Genomic DNA, 16,243 nt, shown 5'->3' on the forward strand with positions numbered 1-16,243 from the left:
AGAGATCTCATATCCTGGTCCATTTCTCAAATGCTCAAATCAACCAGTGCAGTTGTGCAGCTGGAGTAGGTGCTCAGTTACACCAACCCAAAGCTGGACTTCCTTTCAACTCCACTTCCTTTGCTTGCTCTTACCTTCAAAACTCCAGAAATGTTTCTGAGCTATTTTCTGAGTTCTTTCCATCCCCTTTAGTCATCCCTTCAGTACTTTAGAAAATGCCATCCTTTCTCCTGTGAAAAGGACAGGACATGCAAGCAAATGAAATAAGGTCAGGTTAGGCTTGCTCTTAACGGTTTTTCACAAAACACATCAAGGAGAATTGTGTTGATGAAGACAAAGTGTGCAACCTGTACTGTGGATAAGAGCTTTCTATGATTTGGTGCCAGGGAATGCGTTAATATTTAATCCAGGGAAGATACCACTGGGGCCATTGATGGAATGCACCTCAGGATTGAACTCTTCTCTCTCTGTGTTCTGACTTGAGTGAAGCCTGATTCACTAAAAATAAAACTCTTCAAATTTGTGATGATGTGACATGTTACAACCTTAAGCAATCCTCTTATTCTCTACATTATGATCATTGCTAAATAATAGCAAGGTTGAAGTCAGAGGGATTCCTATAATTGTATGCCATAGAATTCTATTCTCATACTGGCTTAGATTCTCACTCAAGGAGATCAATGAAACATAAATGACATTAACTATGTCTCTGATCAAATTCTACATCTCCCAGTGTTAGAATAATATCTGAGTGATGCAGGATAAGCTTGGGCACAGCAGTTAATACACCTGTTGATCCACAAGTGTTCCCTATTTGAGTGCCTACTTCAAGTCACAGAGCCTCTGGTTCCAATCCAGCTTTCACGCTCATGTGCATCCTGGGAGAAGACAGGTGATAGCTCAAGTACTTAGATATTTTCAACCAAATTGAACAATGCTGTGTAGTTTTAATATATGACCTGACCCAATACCTTATGTTAATCACAAAACTGAGTGAGATTCTTTTCTGGGCATATATCAATGAATCCATTGGAAATCTTTTTTTCTAGGGCTCGCTTGAATCACTTGGCCGAGTTAAAGGGTCCTGGCTGCCATAATGAGAGGTCACTCTATTTGGAAAAGGTTTCCATTTCATATATTTCACACACTTATCTGCCAAGAAACACAGTTAAAGAGAAATAAATTTTGTAAAATGCATGACCCCTCTTATATTTCTCAAGCTTTTTCAATGAACCCTCATTTTTTTCAATATAAAATCAATTCATGTGGAATATTCAAATGAAACATTTAAGAAAGAGCTTCTCTTTACATCAAAAAATTTCCACTACCAAGGATGGGAAACCACTTTCTATAAGGACCATTTGGGTATTTTTTTAAAGCTTTATTTATTTTATTGGAAAGGCAGATATACAGAGAAGAGAGACAGAGAGGAAGATCTTCCATCCGATGATTCACTCCCCAAGTGAGCCGCAACGGGACGATGCGCGCCGATCCGAAGCCGGGAACCTGGAACCTCCTCCAGGTCTCCCACGTGGGTGCAGGGTCGCAAGTTCTTGAGCCTTCCTTCACTGCTTTCCCAGGCCACAAGCAGGGAGCTGGATGGGAAGTGGAGCTGCCGGGGTTAGAACCAGCGCCCATATGGGATCCCAGGGTCTTTGGGCCATTCTCGACTGCTTTCCCAGGCAACAGGCAGGGAGCTGGGGCTGCTGGGATTAGAACTGGTGCCTATATAGAATCTTGGCATAACATACAAGGAAATTACGTTAGCAAACAGGCCACTGTGATGGATCCTCTAGCTTAATTTTGACTTTCTAGGAAACAGAACAAATAGCTCAGTCTGAAAGTGCTCTACTTGACTTCTCCTAGGATAATTCCTGGATCCCCTGCAGTTACAGAGGTAAATACATGCTTGCATTGAGAATATTAAGCGAGGGAACATTTAATGTAGTGGTCCAGACTCCGTGTTCCACACTGGAGTGTCTGGGTTTGTTTCGCAGCTCTGACTCCTGCATCTTGCCATTGCAGTTCCTAAGAAGCAGCAATGATGGGCCGGGTATTTGGATGCTGGCTTTGTGATTAACAAGATGTCTTTATGTGTGTATCTATGTGCATGTGCCTGACTTCCTTTGCTCATAAAGGCACCAGGATCCAATTATGAAAAAAAGAGCGCGTTTCCAATTTCTTAATTTCTTTACCACATGCATTTGAGGATTAAACTCCTGAAGAAATCTGAAAGAAACCGCAAACCACTCAAATGGTAGCAATGTCAATAATATCTTGGAGGAATGGGTGCTATGTGATGTATATCACACACTAAAAAAGAGTCAGTAAATGGTGAATTGGTGCTTGATTCTTTGGCAAGGTGGTAGGAATGAAGTCATCTACAGTATGCAGCACAAACAGAAAGCAGACACCCTCCACGTTGTTCTGATACCCATGTTGTGGGACAGAATTAAGCAGAGCCGAGCCACTGGAACACACTAGGAAACTTAGCTGGCTTGTTTCTTACCTAATTCACCAGCGTGTTTCTGAGGCCAAACAGCACATAAGTACTGTTCTGAAATCTGTTTTAAGCTGACAGAAAGGAAGGAGGGCCAACTTCATCCAGACCATGTCAACATAGTTCTGAATAAGAAGGCCTACATAACTCATTTTCTTTTTTAAATGTCTGTAATCTTAGCAAGAGAAATTTCTGAAGCCCCCACTTGTTTTTTTTCTTACTTTTATTCTGAATATCCCAATGTGCTTTTAAGAAGGATCCATTTTAAATAAAAATCTGAAGCCTAACCCTTAAGCTTTCTTGAAAAATACCTAAGGAAGCTAAGTACTACTGGGGGACATTGTTATTCTAGCTCACAGCAGCAAACTGTAGAGACGCATGGATGCTCCGAGGATGAGATTTCTCTTCTATGTAAGTGGGCGTTTTTACATCCACTTCAGGCAGCCTTTGGTTCTCTTATGTTTCCAAATAGAAATGGTACTTGCATGCTCTAGTAGGTCTATGTCTCTAAGTGTGGAGATTACATATTTATATATATAAGATTTATAATATATATAATATATATTATTTGCTAATTTCAGTCTCTGAGCATCGGTAAGAACAATTCTTGGCTCATTCACTGAATGTATTGTACACGACAGACTTCCTGTTACAAACACAGACTTAGGAAGTTGCTAAGTTAAGATGTTTACTCCTGAAGTTTTACAAAGATCAGGTGCCAACCCCTGCCCCAGTGCCACAACCTCCCAGGAGAACCAAGACAGCTTTCCCTTTAGCTTTCTTACTCTTTCAGCCCATCTGTCATGCTGTTCTGCATGTGTCTGCACCATAGTCACTATTTTTGCTATAAATTCAATGAGTAGAGCATGGGATCATCAAAGATCCTCTCCCAGCACCTCCCACCCTGCAGTCAAAAGTACATTGTTTTCAGGCAGCCCCTTTCCCCCTTGCTGTCAGATTCCGACATTATGCCCTCAAATTAGACAATAGTGAGCAACAATCTACTTGACATGGCACGTGAGAGATAGAGGAGTTGATTTCTCGGTTTTTTGTTTGTTTTGTTTTGTTTTACATGAAAACCTCCAGATATCATTCTGTATTGCCTTGTTTTATCTCCATTCCAAGCATCTCAAAATTGGTACAAAACCTTACTAGCCTATTCCTAGATAATATAAATGCTATAATGCTTTACATTTATACCACACATCTGTATGAAATAGGAATAGATATATTTCTGGAAAGTGCACATCTGCTCTTCCTCAAGCAGATTGCTCCAGTTATGTATAGCTTTCTGAAAGGGGGGAATGCTTTTAAAAGGCAAGAAGGAATAGGCAATAATTTCATTTCTATAAACATTTCATTGCAGTCCAAAGTGTACCTATGTGTTCACAGTACTGAAGACTAATTACCAATCAATGACCTTGCGTATATCCCAATGTTGCCTTTAAAAGTATGCTAATTTTCAAAATCCTTCCAGATTTATACAGGGCACAGATGTGCACAGCAGTAAGTGAACACTATACAGGCATGCAACTTGTCTTCCAAAGCAGCAGTTGAAAATGGTACTCGACCTAATTATCTCTCAGAAATGATTTAGAAGGATGTGATGTGGGAGGCGAGTCAGCGCCAGATAACATGTTGATACATTTTGAAACAGAAATGCATCTTTATTAGCAACTATTTGAGAAGACTCAGAGGAGAGAGAATGCGAATGGCAACACAGGTAGGTGTCAGGGTCCATCTCCATCATGATCACACTGGTTTAGTCTTCCCAAGACTCTACAGTGAGACTCCCTTCTTCCAGAATGTTCACCATGTAGTTTACACAGCAGTCTGTTGTACTCCCAACCTCATTCTTGTCCTCAACTTGCTTTGCTCCGGCTTCTTTCAGTGACTCTGATTTTTCTGTCATGTCTTTTGCTCACAGATCAAATATTATGACTTATTCTTTCCTAGTCTCAGTCTCTACTCAATGAAATTCACGTACAAGGCCTTCATGCATTTGTGTAGCCATGAAAGGAGATCAGGGATATCCAAATGCCAGCAAGGCATCTGGACCATGCCTGCCATCAGCACATTTAGCATCCCTGGTTAAGCCAGTGTCTCTTTGATTAAGTGTAATTAACCCTGTACTAAGTGTCAGGTGGGGGTGGTTGTGTGCTCTCTGTAGCAGGAGAACAAGTATCCCAGGCAGCCCAGTAGGGGCAAGATCAAACTGCTCAGGCTCCAGAAGAGGCTGGAAGCCCTTTTGGAAAGAAGAGGAATGATAAACTTGAGAAAGATGCAAGGATGTCTGTGGTTATAGGATTTTACACTTGATCTTATCCAAAAGGCTGAGAAGGGGTGGGTTACAGGATTTAATTGAAGAACTTTGAAAGTTTCCATGGTTGCTTCCTATTGGAATAGTAGAAAATCACGTTTATTTTAAAAAGAAGGAAAACATCTTCGACCGAATAATTGTGAAATGGTTTGATATTAACTATTTTACTTTTTATGTATTTGTGACCCACTGACTAAACACTTCCTCTCAGAGCAGGCTATAGCAGTGGATTTTTAGATCATTTGAAATCACATGTTTATAGATACAAGCTCATCTACAGGTAAGGCATCAACGTACACAAAGGTCAGAGTGGCCTAGTCCACTCCAATACATGCCAGCTCAGCATCTTCGGCTGGCCCTCTGACAAAGACACCAGCTGCAGTGTCAGCATCCCATATGGCTACCAGGTCACAACCTGGCTACTCCATTTGTGTCCAGCTCTCTACTGATGGTCTGTGAATTGGCAGAGCAGAGGAAGATGCCCCAAGTAGTAGGATTTCTGCTAACTATGTGGGACATCTGGAAGAAAACCGTGGCTTATGAATTTGGCCTGACGCAGACCTAGCCTATGAGACCATCTGGGGAACGAACCAACGAATAGAAGATCTCACTCTCTCTCTCTCTCTCTAACATTTTCATTTTAAAAAAATTAGTAATAACCTGAAAAGTTTTAATTATCTTAAGATTAGTCCTGTACACTGCAGGAGGGAAGGTAGGATGTGTGAGAAGTATCACTATGCTCCTTAATCTGTATTGTGAAATCTGTTTACTAACTAAAAGTAAAATAAGTTTTAAAATAAGAAAAGGTGAAGAAATTCCAGTACACATGGTGGTCTGGGGCTGGCGCTGTGACTCATAAGGTGTCTGTCTGTGGCACCTGCGCCCTGTATGCATGCTGAGTCAAGTCCAGCTGCTTCACTTCCAATCCAGTTTCCTGTTAATCATCTTGGGAAAGCAATGGAGGACAGCCCAATTTCATGGGCCAATATGACCTACATGAAAGATGTGGAAGAAGCTTTCAGTTCCCGGCTTTGGTCTAGCCCAGAAGAAACATTTGTGACTACCTGCAAAAACAGCCAGCAAATGAAAGATTCTCTCTCTCTCTCTCTCTCTCTCTCTCTCTCTCTCTGGTCTTTCCTCCTACTCTCACACTGACTTTCAAGTAAATAACCAATAAATAAGTTTTATAAAAAAAACCTGAGAATCTAAAACTTGAAGTTCAGTCCTGTCTTAATTCTGTTTCAAATGATGATTTATCTAGAAACAGTTCTCTAACTTTTCCCATTATGCCCTCGCTTTTTTTGTATCTTGTTTTGTTTTGTTCATGGGTTCCACTTCTTAACTATATGGACTGTTTGTGTTTCCTTCTCTCAAAGCAGCTGCCAATATGTGGGCAAAGGGAGTCAGCCCCTTTCAAGACACAGTTGCTCTTGGACACAGGTAGAACCAGACTCCAAACCCAGTTCCCAGCCACTGCACCCCAACACCCACTTGCTTTATTTTTCCCCCACCATTTGTTTCCTCCAGGTATACATGAGCTCTGACATCTGAAGTCTCTTCTAACTCCCAACCATGCCCCCAACCACTGAGGACACTGAAGGAGCTCAGTATGCCCGCATTTACTAAAAGAGCATAGCTGTATGGAAATGCTTTAATCAGTGCCAATGTTCCTTATGTGAAAAGAATCAAAACTCTATGTCAACAAGCAATGAGATGCAAGGGCCAAGTCATCAAGACATAATAAATGTTTAATAAGTGATTTCTTAATCACAAAAGGTGTTACTGGGCCGGGGTGCTGGAGCAAAGGTAAATGCCTTGGAGGAATACAAAAACCTTTGTGAAAAATGATAGAAGCTAAAAGGGGACACTGACACTGTATCTGAGGGCAAGTGGAAAGAGCAGAGCAATAACTGCCTGACCAGCTGTAAGGAAAAACTCATTGTGAAGGGCCTATACAAAGGCACCTGAGTTGCATCTTCTTGCAATGAAGTCTTACCAGGAGCCTGTCTGAGCAAGAGATGTCTGCTTATAGGGGCAAGAGTCAGATGCCAATATAGGCTCTGCTCAGCTTATCCCAAGAGAAAGGACATCCTTGGCACTTCTCAAATGTCCTTGGGAGAAACAAAGGATTGGCTGGCACTTTGTAAAACTGTCAAAGAAACAGTATTATGACCTCTCTAGAAAGCAGACTGAGAGCCTAACACTCAAAACCTAAAATTAAATGAGTGCTCACCTCCGACAAGTCATGTGACAGTTATCCTTCGCACTTCAGTATGGCTGCTGCCATACTGTGATAGAGTCGTTATAACTCTGAGGATGTCCAGCGTTGGCTTTATTGTACACTCCTCCCAAGCCCAGGGGAGTCACTTATCGCCTGTCACTGCCAACTCTCTTCAGCTGAAATGAACCTATTAATTTTCCCTTTGCAGGATGGAACCAAATAAAAGAAATGAAAGCCTTTCAACTCCATGTGAGGATTATTTAGAGCCTGTCATGGGCTATCCAAGGCTTCTTTTGCAGGTCAGATACATGACACAGCTTGTTGAACAAAAACAGGATCCATATGGACCAAGTGGATTAGAATACCTGGGGCCCGGGGACAGCCAAAGGGATGATATGCTCTGAGATGTGCTCTGAGATCACACCTGTGGCAAGGCAACAGAGGCAACAGAAGCAACAGACTAGACTGCAGTGAAAGTGAGCATATAGAGACGGGAGACACATGCAGAAAAAATAGCATCCAAACTTGGCAGAAAAATTGGCAGGTGAGGAGTGGGACATGGGAGTAGGAGGCTCCCCATGAGAAGACAGCATTAGGTACTGAAGCAGGCGTCTGATTGCTAACTCACAATCAGTCAATTGAGATACTGTTGTCCTGTTCAATACCAATGCCAATACCGCAATCTCAGGCCTAGTGAGTCAGCGGCATTCCATCACCAAGAACAGTTTCTTGCAAGTAGCAGACTTGTCAGAAACTTCCAATGACAAAATTCTTTGCACTTTTTTTTTTGCCTTTTTTTGTTATGCGAAACTTCAAGCAAATGTAGAAGTGGACAGAACAATATGAGGCATTCACCTGTCTATTTCTCAGGCGTAGTGATTTTTCCTTTAATGGGCCACCCTTCTTCTTTACTGAACTGCTCTGATGGCTCCCTGAGTCATCCTTCATGTCTCACCAGCACTATTTTGAAGTAAATAAATTGTATTGAGGAGGGTACTTCATCAAGTTCACGAAAAATTGCAGTCACAGATGTTTACTGAAACCCATAGAATATGCACGTAATGAAAAGTCATGCATAGATTCAAACACTTTTATTTATTTGTTTATTTATATTATTGTAGGGGCAGATTCACATAGAGGAGAGATAGATCTTCCATCAATCAGTTCACTCCCCAAATGGCCACAAAGGCTGGAGCTGAAATGATCCAAAGCCAGGAGACTCTTTTAGGCTTCCCACACAGGTGCAAAGCTCCAGGGCTACGGGTCATCCTCTGCTGCTTCCCCAGGTCGTAAGCAAGTAGTGGAGCAGCTGGGACGGGAACTGAGATCAATATTGGATGTCAGTATTTGCAAGGGTGGGGGGGAATAAACAATTGAATCATTATGCCATGCCCAGAATAAGATTAGCTTTATAAATTTACTGATAAGGGAATTAATTATGGATGGGTAGATAGTTTATGCAATATGCATTTTGTATCTGAAATGGTACTTCACATCCAACATCTCACACCTCACAACAGCAGGTTAGAGATACATTATTTGCACGTTGAGATGAGAAAATTCAGTTGCTTAAGCTGATTCAGTCATTTTATTTTTTACCTGTGGTAGTTAATGTCATGTCAACTAATGCAGATCACTTGACCCAGATATCTGATCAGGTGCTATTCGAGATGTTTCTGGGAAGGTGTATTTTATGGATTGTATACTTTTCCCCCTTAGAGTCTCTTTTTATTTATTTTTTTATTTTTCACATTACATTTCCATAGGCTCATGGATTACAATGATAGCTAATGTGTTAATGCTGACAGTTGATGGATTAGGATGAAGGCTTGATTCAGTTATGATGTCTGAAGGTTGGTTGTTTGTCCTGTGATTGGACTATATTAGGTTGCCAGGTGGAACCCGATGATGTCATGATGACATCACAAGGAGAGAAGTAGAGGATGGAAGAAGGGCTCCCTAGGTGCTTCTGCTGCCTGACTCACCATGTGGGGGGTGCTCCTCTTCCATACTCTCCCACCGCCAGCCACAGCCAGACACTAGACTGTCAGAGCCTGGGACTTGAACTGTGAATCTCCAAACTGTAAGCCAAAATAAATCATTCTCTCCCTAAGAGGTATTTTAGTTAAAGTAACAGTAATTGACTAACACGTTGTGGAGAGGTTAGTACATAAGCCAATCCAGTTGTTCACTGTAGTGTGGGTGAGTGTCCAACCTGTTCAGATCAAAGGGATGAGCTTTAAATATTCATTTAGCTTTTTAAAGCATCCATTTTGTAATTTAACGCCAGTGAAGTATTGTTAAGCTTTATTTTTATTAATAATGGAGATTTATAGTGAAAAGGAAAGACTGAGCAAAATATTGTCCATGGACTGTTTTACTCCCAAAATTGCCATAATTGCTGGAGCTGAGCTCATCCAAAGCCAGAATTCAGGACTTTCTTATAGGTTTCCTATATAGATGCAGGGACCCAGGGCTTTGGGTCTCTTCTGCTACTTTCCCAGGTCATAAGTAGGTAGTTGGATGGAAAGTGGAGCAACTGGGAAACAAACTGGCATCAATATTGAATGCCAGTGCTTGCAAGTGGGAAGGGAAGAGTGATAACTAATTGAGCCATCACACAAACCCCTATTTTAAGTTACTAAAGAAAAAATAAAATTAGTTTCATTTAAAGTTTTTTTTAACTAGTGCACAAAAAGAAGTCAGGAGCCGCCTATTCGGGAATATAACTTACCCGAAGGTGCTCTTGTTTGAAAGGAGGAATAAGCAGGTGCATTGCTGTGCCAGACAAAAATCTTCCACAGTGTGTGGGCTGACCTTCTCAAAACTATCCTCTGATGAATACGTGGTATCATTCTTCCAGAAGTACACTAAGCAAAATGCTTAGAGCACCCCCAAAGCTGTTGGCATGGCCTTGACTCTGGACCAATACAGTTTGACTTTGAATGAACCATTTCCAGCTCTGGGTCTGTGCTGCTGTGTTGAGATCAGATCTTGATTCTCTTTGATCTGCATAGCAGCTCTGGGACCCATTAAGAATACTTGCTCCATTTTATTGTTTTAGTCAGAACTGGGTCAGCTGAACCAACTACGAGGGCTCTAGGGTAGCTAATGCTTCTGTTAATTGTCAGTCTTATGCAGTTAGGTCAAGAATAAGACAAGTTGTTTAACAAGAAAATTAATGTAGACAAGCTGACCCTGAGGGTTTCATCTTAAACACCACATGTTTTCTTCTTCAAACAAACTGTCCCTTTGTCAACTGATTTCTCTGGAGCATTGTCCTCATAAACTTTCCATAGATCAACAGTGGTTTCACTGCACTTCAACCTAACCTCACTAGAAGTTTGATATGTGTTCAATTTTAGAAAGATTTGCTTTGCTTTTAGAAGAGTTTCTTTGTTTTTTTTTTTTTTTAATTGACATTGTGTTCTTTTTGGTGCTGAAATCAGACTAATTAGACACACGGTAAAAACTTGGCACACATTTATTTAAGGTGCAAGCACCATTGGAAATCTGTGATTTTTTTTCATAGTATTGATTTCCTTGAACTTCTGGAACCCCATGTTTACAATGTGTGTGTTCTGTGTGTGCGCATGCATGTGTGAAAATGTTAGGTGCAATTAGCTGTGAGACTTGATGAGGTTGCTGGTCATGCTGGGGATGGCACGTTGTTGTATGGGCTCTAATGGATAGTGTAAGCTCAACAAAGACATGTTACTTGTGCATGACAGAAGTAAGTGGGAATGCACTACTTTGAAACTAGATGGAACCATGATGAGAGGAGAAACTGGACAAAGCAGGCAGGTGATGAGAAAGCAAGGCTTTTTGATGGGCAGGAAGGCAGGGAGGCACAGTAAGCACAACCAGGAAGGGCAGGGAGGTGGAAGAGATGCTGAGGCCAGCAGCAGGTGGACATGGCACACTGGGTCAATTCAGGGATTGTATTTGTTTTTGCAAAAATGAGACCATTGCTAGGTTGAGAGCAGAAGAATGCAAATGTCTGCTTCAGATTTTAAAAGGAGCACTGTGATTTCCCGCATGCTTCGTCTTAGACACTGGAAAGAATTGTGCATGAATAACACACTGGAGGCTTCAAACATTGTTATGATAGCAAAAAGGATCAAGCTTTCAATTATTCAACAAGGTACCTCCAGTAACATAAAGCTTGAAACCAAATCAGTGATGCAGTTGAGGTATCCAGGTTCTCCACCCTGTCCTCAAGATAACAGTGGTTGTAGAGGTAGTGGTCGAAACCTATGTTTTTCACAGTGAATGCACAAGACAAACAATGGATGATGTGGACACAGTTGCTTTTATTCAGTTACCAAGGAAAAGTTACTGTCAAAACATTTTTAGCAAATCCTTAGGTCAGGAATTTTAGTAGATTCTGGTAAATACAAATGATCATTTTTTACTTTTTTTTTTAAAAAGATTTATTCATTTTATTACAGCCAGATATACACAGAGGAGGAGAGACAGAGAGGAAGATCTTCCGTTCGATGATTCACTCCCCAAGTGAGCCGCAACGGGCCGATGCGCGCCGATCCAAAGCCTGGAACCAGGAACCTCTTCCGGGTCTCCCACGTGGGTGCAGGGTCCCAATGCATTGGGCCGTCCTCAACTGCTTTCCCAGGCCACAAGCAGGGAGCAGGATGAGAAGTGGAGCTGTCGGGATTAGTACCGGCGCCCATATGGGATCCCGGCGCGTTCAAGGCGAGGACTTTAGCCGCTGGGCCACGCCGCCGGGCCCAATTTTTTACTTTTTTACTAAGTCAGTTTATTGTTGATAAATCAGATGAAATCAAAGTCGGTTTGTGTCACGTGTATCTAGTATCTGAATAGATAGATACAAGATGTCATACCACATAGTAAGCTGTGCTGGGTATTTTACTAAGGGCACAATAAAGATTAGTAATTGAAATGGACTTTGACTGAAAGTGTACTATATTTACCATCAGGAAGACAAGCCATCGGATGCCCTGGTACTTGTGACTAGTAGCCCTAGTGACTGTCATCCATTTGTGGTCACATTGACACTATACCATGATGATTTTGTTTTTACTGAGTTAATCACTCGCATCGCCAATTGCATTGTCAGCACAGTAGCATATATATCTTCTCATTGATTAAAAATGCCATCAGAATCCAAATCTCAATGGCCGACATTCATTAAAACTATGACTAAGCTAAAGCACAGTGACCCATTTCCACAGTGTAGACAAATTTATAAGCTGGACATTGCTTTTGCAATGTGGTGTGATTATGGTCAAAGGTTCTTGTTTAGGATTTGAGGTGAAAAATGCTACCAGACACATATGAGAAGGTGACATCCAAGATGACTTAGCCAGGCTGAAAAGGAAGACTTGAAGGTTAACAGCTCTTAAAAACTGGAAAATTGGGGCTGGTGTTGGGGTGATCCTGGTTAAGTCAGTGGAGTGCAAGTTCAAGTCCTGGCTGTTGTATTTGTACTCTAGCTCCTGCTATTGGACATGGTAGGCAGTAAAAGATTCTCAAATACTTTGGTCCCTGGCACCATTACAGAAGACTCAGTAGAGTTCCTGGCTCTTGGTGCCAGCCAGCTGCTACCTTGGTTACTGTGGCTGTTGGCTATTTAGGAATGAACACATGGAGGAAAGACTCTCTCATCCCTCCCATCTATCTTTCAGATACATAATTTTTTAAACAAAAATAATTGGGAATTTATGTAGCCCTTCTGTTAATTCATGTACCTTGAATATGAGTTTAACAACTATTAATAGCAGACTGGATGAGCTAAAAAAAAAATCACTGCCCAGGAAGCATTGAAATTGCCATGAGAACTGAAAGAAACATCTTGCTTAAAGCAGAGCAGATGTCAATAAAAACTGCTCATTTCCCCTAAGGACCCTTCCACCTAATCACCAAACACGTCCAATGACTGTTCAATCTTTTTAGTCACTTCTGTAGAAGGTCTTGCACTTAATCAGGGAATGAAATCATATTTATGAATAATTTTGTGGGATTAATTTAATATTTACACATGATATACAGTTGCTAAATGTTGTCTTATGTTCATAAAATACATTATATTTAAAATTTTTTCTGAAAATGAATTATTCTTCCTGTGATTCCCAAACAAGCACAGGATGTGATAGTGCAAAAACTGCAAAATCTCTATCTACTCCAGCCAAAACAGAGCCCCAGCCATGTGCTTGGTATGTAGCGTGCCCTGGAGCTGCCAATATAGTGCTTTCAGAAGCCATATTCCAGGGCTAGGGAAGCACTTTCATTCCTGCCGATCTCGTCCTTACAGCCTATACAGCCTAAGGACCTATACCCTTGTCCTTAACCTATACAATACTAAAACTATTCCCTGAGATGCCTTGACACTTTCAATCACATTTAACTCTCAGGCCTTTGCTGTCCCCACTGTCAACACAGCCTCATCTTCCTGATTCTGTCTCAATTTCTCATCTAACATCAATCTACTTATACCTATCTCTACTTTCTCTACTTATTATCTACCATATATCCATCATCTATCATCAAATTATCTATCATCCATCCATCTGCCTTCATCTCTATTTCCTCCTATATCCACCTCCATCTGTACATCTATCCATCCAATTATCTATATATTCTAGGTCCTTCATTTCTTCTACTCATTGTTAACTGAATGGCTCTGTTTCCTTATGGATGCTAAATACCTTGTAAAATTTGAAAAGCCCCAAACCCAGCTCAGTATCGTAACCCATCTATTTCTGTTCTCATAAAAATGTTGCCATTCCCATTTTTATAAGAAGTCATTAATCAATTCGAAGCGTTGTGGGGAAAAAGGGACACAAAGGGCCAGAGAACTAGAGTAAGAAACAACAAGAGAGAGAACGTTCATTCACTAGTTAACCCACTATGCCTTTCACAGCCAGTACTGGGGTAAGGCTGAGGCCAGGAGCCTGAGTTTCATCTGGGTCTCCCACACAGATGCCAGAAACTATCTTTGGTTGCTTTTCCAAGGACATTAGCACAGAGCCAGATCAGAAGTAGAGCAGGTGCAACACAAACCGTTTCCCATGTGGGATGCTAATGCTTGGCAGAGGCAATGTCAGCTCCTCTCACCCCCATTTTTCAAAGCCAGAAAGTTGTCTTATTTTATTTATTCCTGTTTTTGGAACTTTCTCCTAGTCCACCCTCAAAATATCCAAACATTTCACTTTTCAAATATGGCAGACTGGGCCCGGCACAGTGGGCTAGTGGCTAAAGTCCTAACCTTGGATGTGCCAGGATCCCACATAGGTGCCAATTCTAATCCCAACAGCCCTGCTTCCCATCCAGCTCCCTGCTGGTGTTCTGGGAAAGCAGTCAAGGATGGCCCAAGGCCTTTGGATCCTGCACCTGCATGGGAGACCTGGAAGAAGTTGCTTGCTCCTGGCTTTGGATGGGCACTGCACCGGCAGTTGCGCTCACTTGGGGAGTGAGTCATCAGAAAAAGGATCTTCCTCTCTGTCTCTCCTCCTCTCTGTATATATGACTTTGCAATAAAAATGAACAAATTAAAAAAAAAATGCAGACACTCAACACATCAATTTATAATGCTGTTCCAGGTTTGGATCACTAGACGAGGCCCTTAGATGAGTTCCTAAATAATACCCTGTGGCCCTACTGCCTGGTCTCAAAACATTGGCCTGTGACAACAAATTGCTTCTTTGTCAAGGAAACTGGGCACTACCTTTCCTAAGGCCCTGCAGCTTCACTGGAGGTTCTTCAGATCCCTGTCTCCCACCCCCAACTAGGCCGGAGGGCCCTAAGTTCTCTAACACCCCAAAGCTTCCTCCCAACCCATGTTGTATTTATTTTGTCTTCCTTAATAAAACCAGGCAAGTCCAATCTTTGGAACTTGTCATTCTCCCTCCCTGCTTGGAATATTCTCCTCCAAGACAGTCTTAATACACATGCCCCTCCTTCTGATCTGGTCAAGTGACACCTCAAAAATAAGGTCCTTATCACCTCTACATAAGAAAGGGCAAGTCCTTCTTGCAGTATAGTGCATCATTCGCCCAATGCTAAACCTTTCCATACCATGTTTCACTTCTGTCTGACTGCCTGCCGACCCCAGGAAGGGATGTGACAGTCCATTTGTCTACCACTATATTCTCCATCCACACAGAAAACCACAGATAGTAGTTATCTGAAAGCTTATTACAGGAATGGGTCTTTAACTCGATAATCAAAACATTGATTAAGACTCCTGCATGCTAGGACAAGTTGATAGGAATGTCTATTCTTGACTCTGCATTACTGGTAATACACACCCTGGGAGAAACTGATGGCTCAAATGATTTGGCTCCCGCCTCCCATGTGAGAGATCAGGAACTGAATTCCTGGCTTCTGGCCTCAATTTCCCATGTTCTAGTCTTTCAGGAACTCAGAGAATGAAACAGTTAATGTAATTGCTCTCCCCCACCTCTCACTCTCTCTCCTCCTCTTCCCAGTTGTGTGTGTCCGACTCTCCCGTCAATTAAAAAAATGCAATAATTTGTCTGACCCTTTATTGAATGCACTTTTTCAATTAAAATATATTTGAAGTTAAGATAAAAAAAAGAAATTTTCACCTTCTCACAATTGCATTCAAAATATAATTCAAAATCATTTTACTAAGAGTCACCAAACATCTTAGAAGAATAAATGAAAAGGTTGGAATAAATTAAACCACAAGATTTATACATCTCATGTTTATTGACAAAGTCAAAAGAGAAAAAAGGAACCAGAATGTTGCATTCCATCACTAGTATATATTTTCTTGTGCAGTCCCTTTCTGCACCTGCAAGGGAGCCTAACTAAAATTGATAGCAAAGGATTTTTGGAATACTGAGGTATACTCACCAGGAGAGAACATAGTCCAGGAGCCTCAGTTTACCACACAATGTTTGAATCCACATTTCTATTCAACCAAAAAATAACCCTTCTTCTACTGGATAAAGGATTATTTTTAATTAAAATGATCATTTTTCATAAGCAATAATACCCGATAAGCAGTCTCTGAAATTAGCTTGTATAACACAGCCATTATTACTTTGCAAAAATAAAGCCCCCCCAATCTCCCTGCCATGTTTTCTAAATAAAAATTTATAAAATTACTGTTATGTCGCCAAAAATTTGCACAAGCCAAAATGAATGAGTTGAAATGCTAATGTAATTCTGTATTCCTGACTAAGTCACCAGATTA

The sequence above is a fragment of the Ochotona princeps genome, chromosome 5 (genome assembly GCF_030435755.1).
Source record: "Ochotona princeps isolate mOchPri1 chromosome 5, mOchPri1.hap1, whole genome shotgun sequence".
Taxonomy (NCBI): Eukaryota; Metazoa; Chordata; class Mammalia; order Lagomorpha; family Ochotonidae; genus Ochotona; species Ochotona princeps.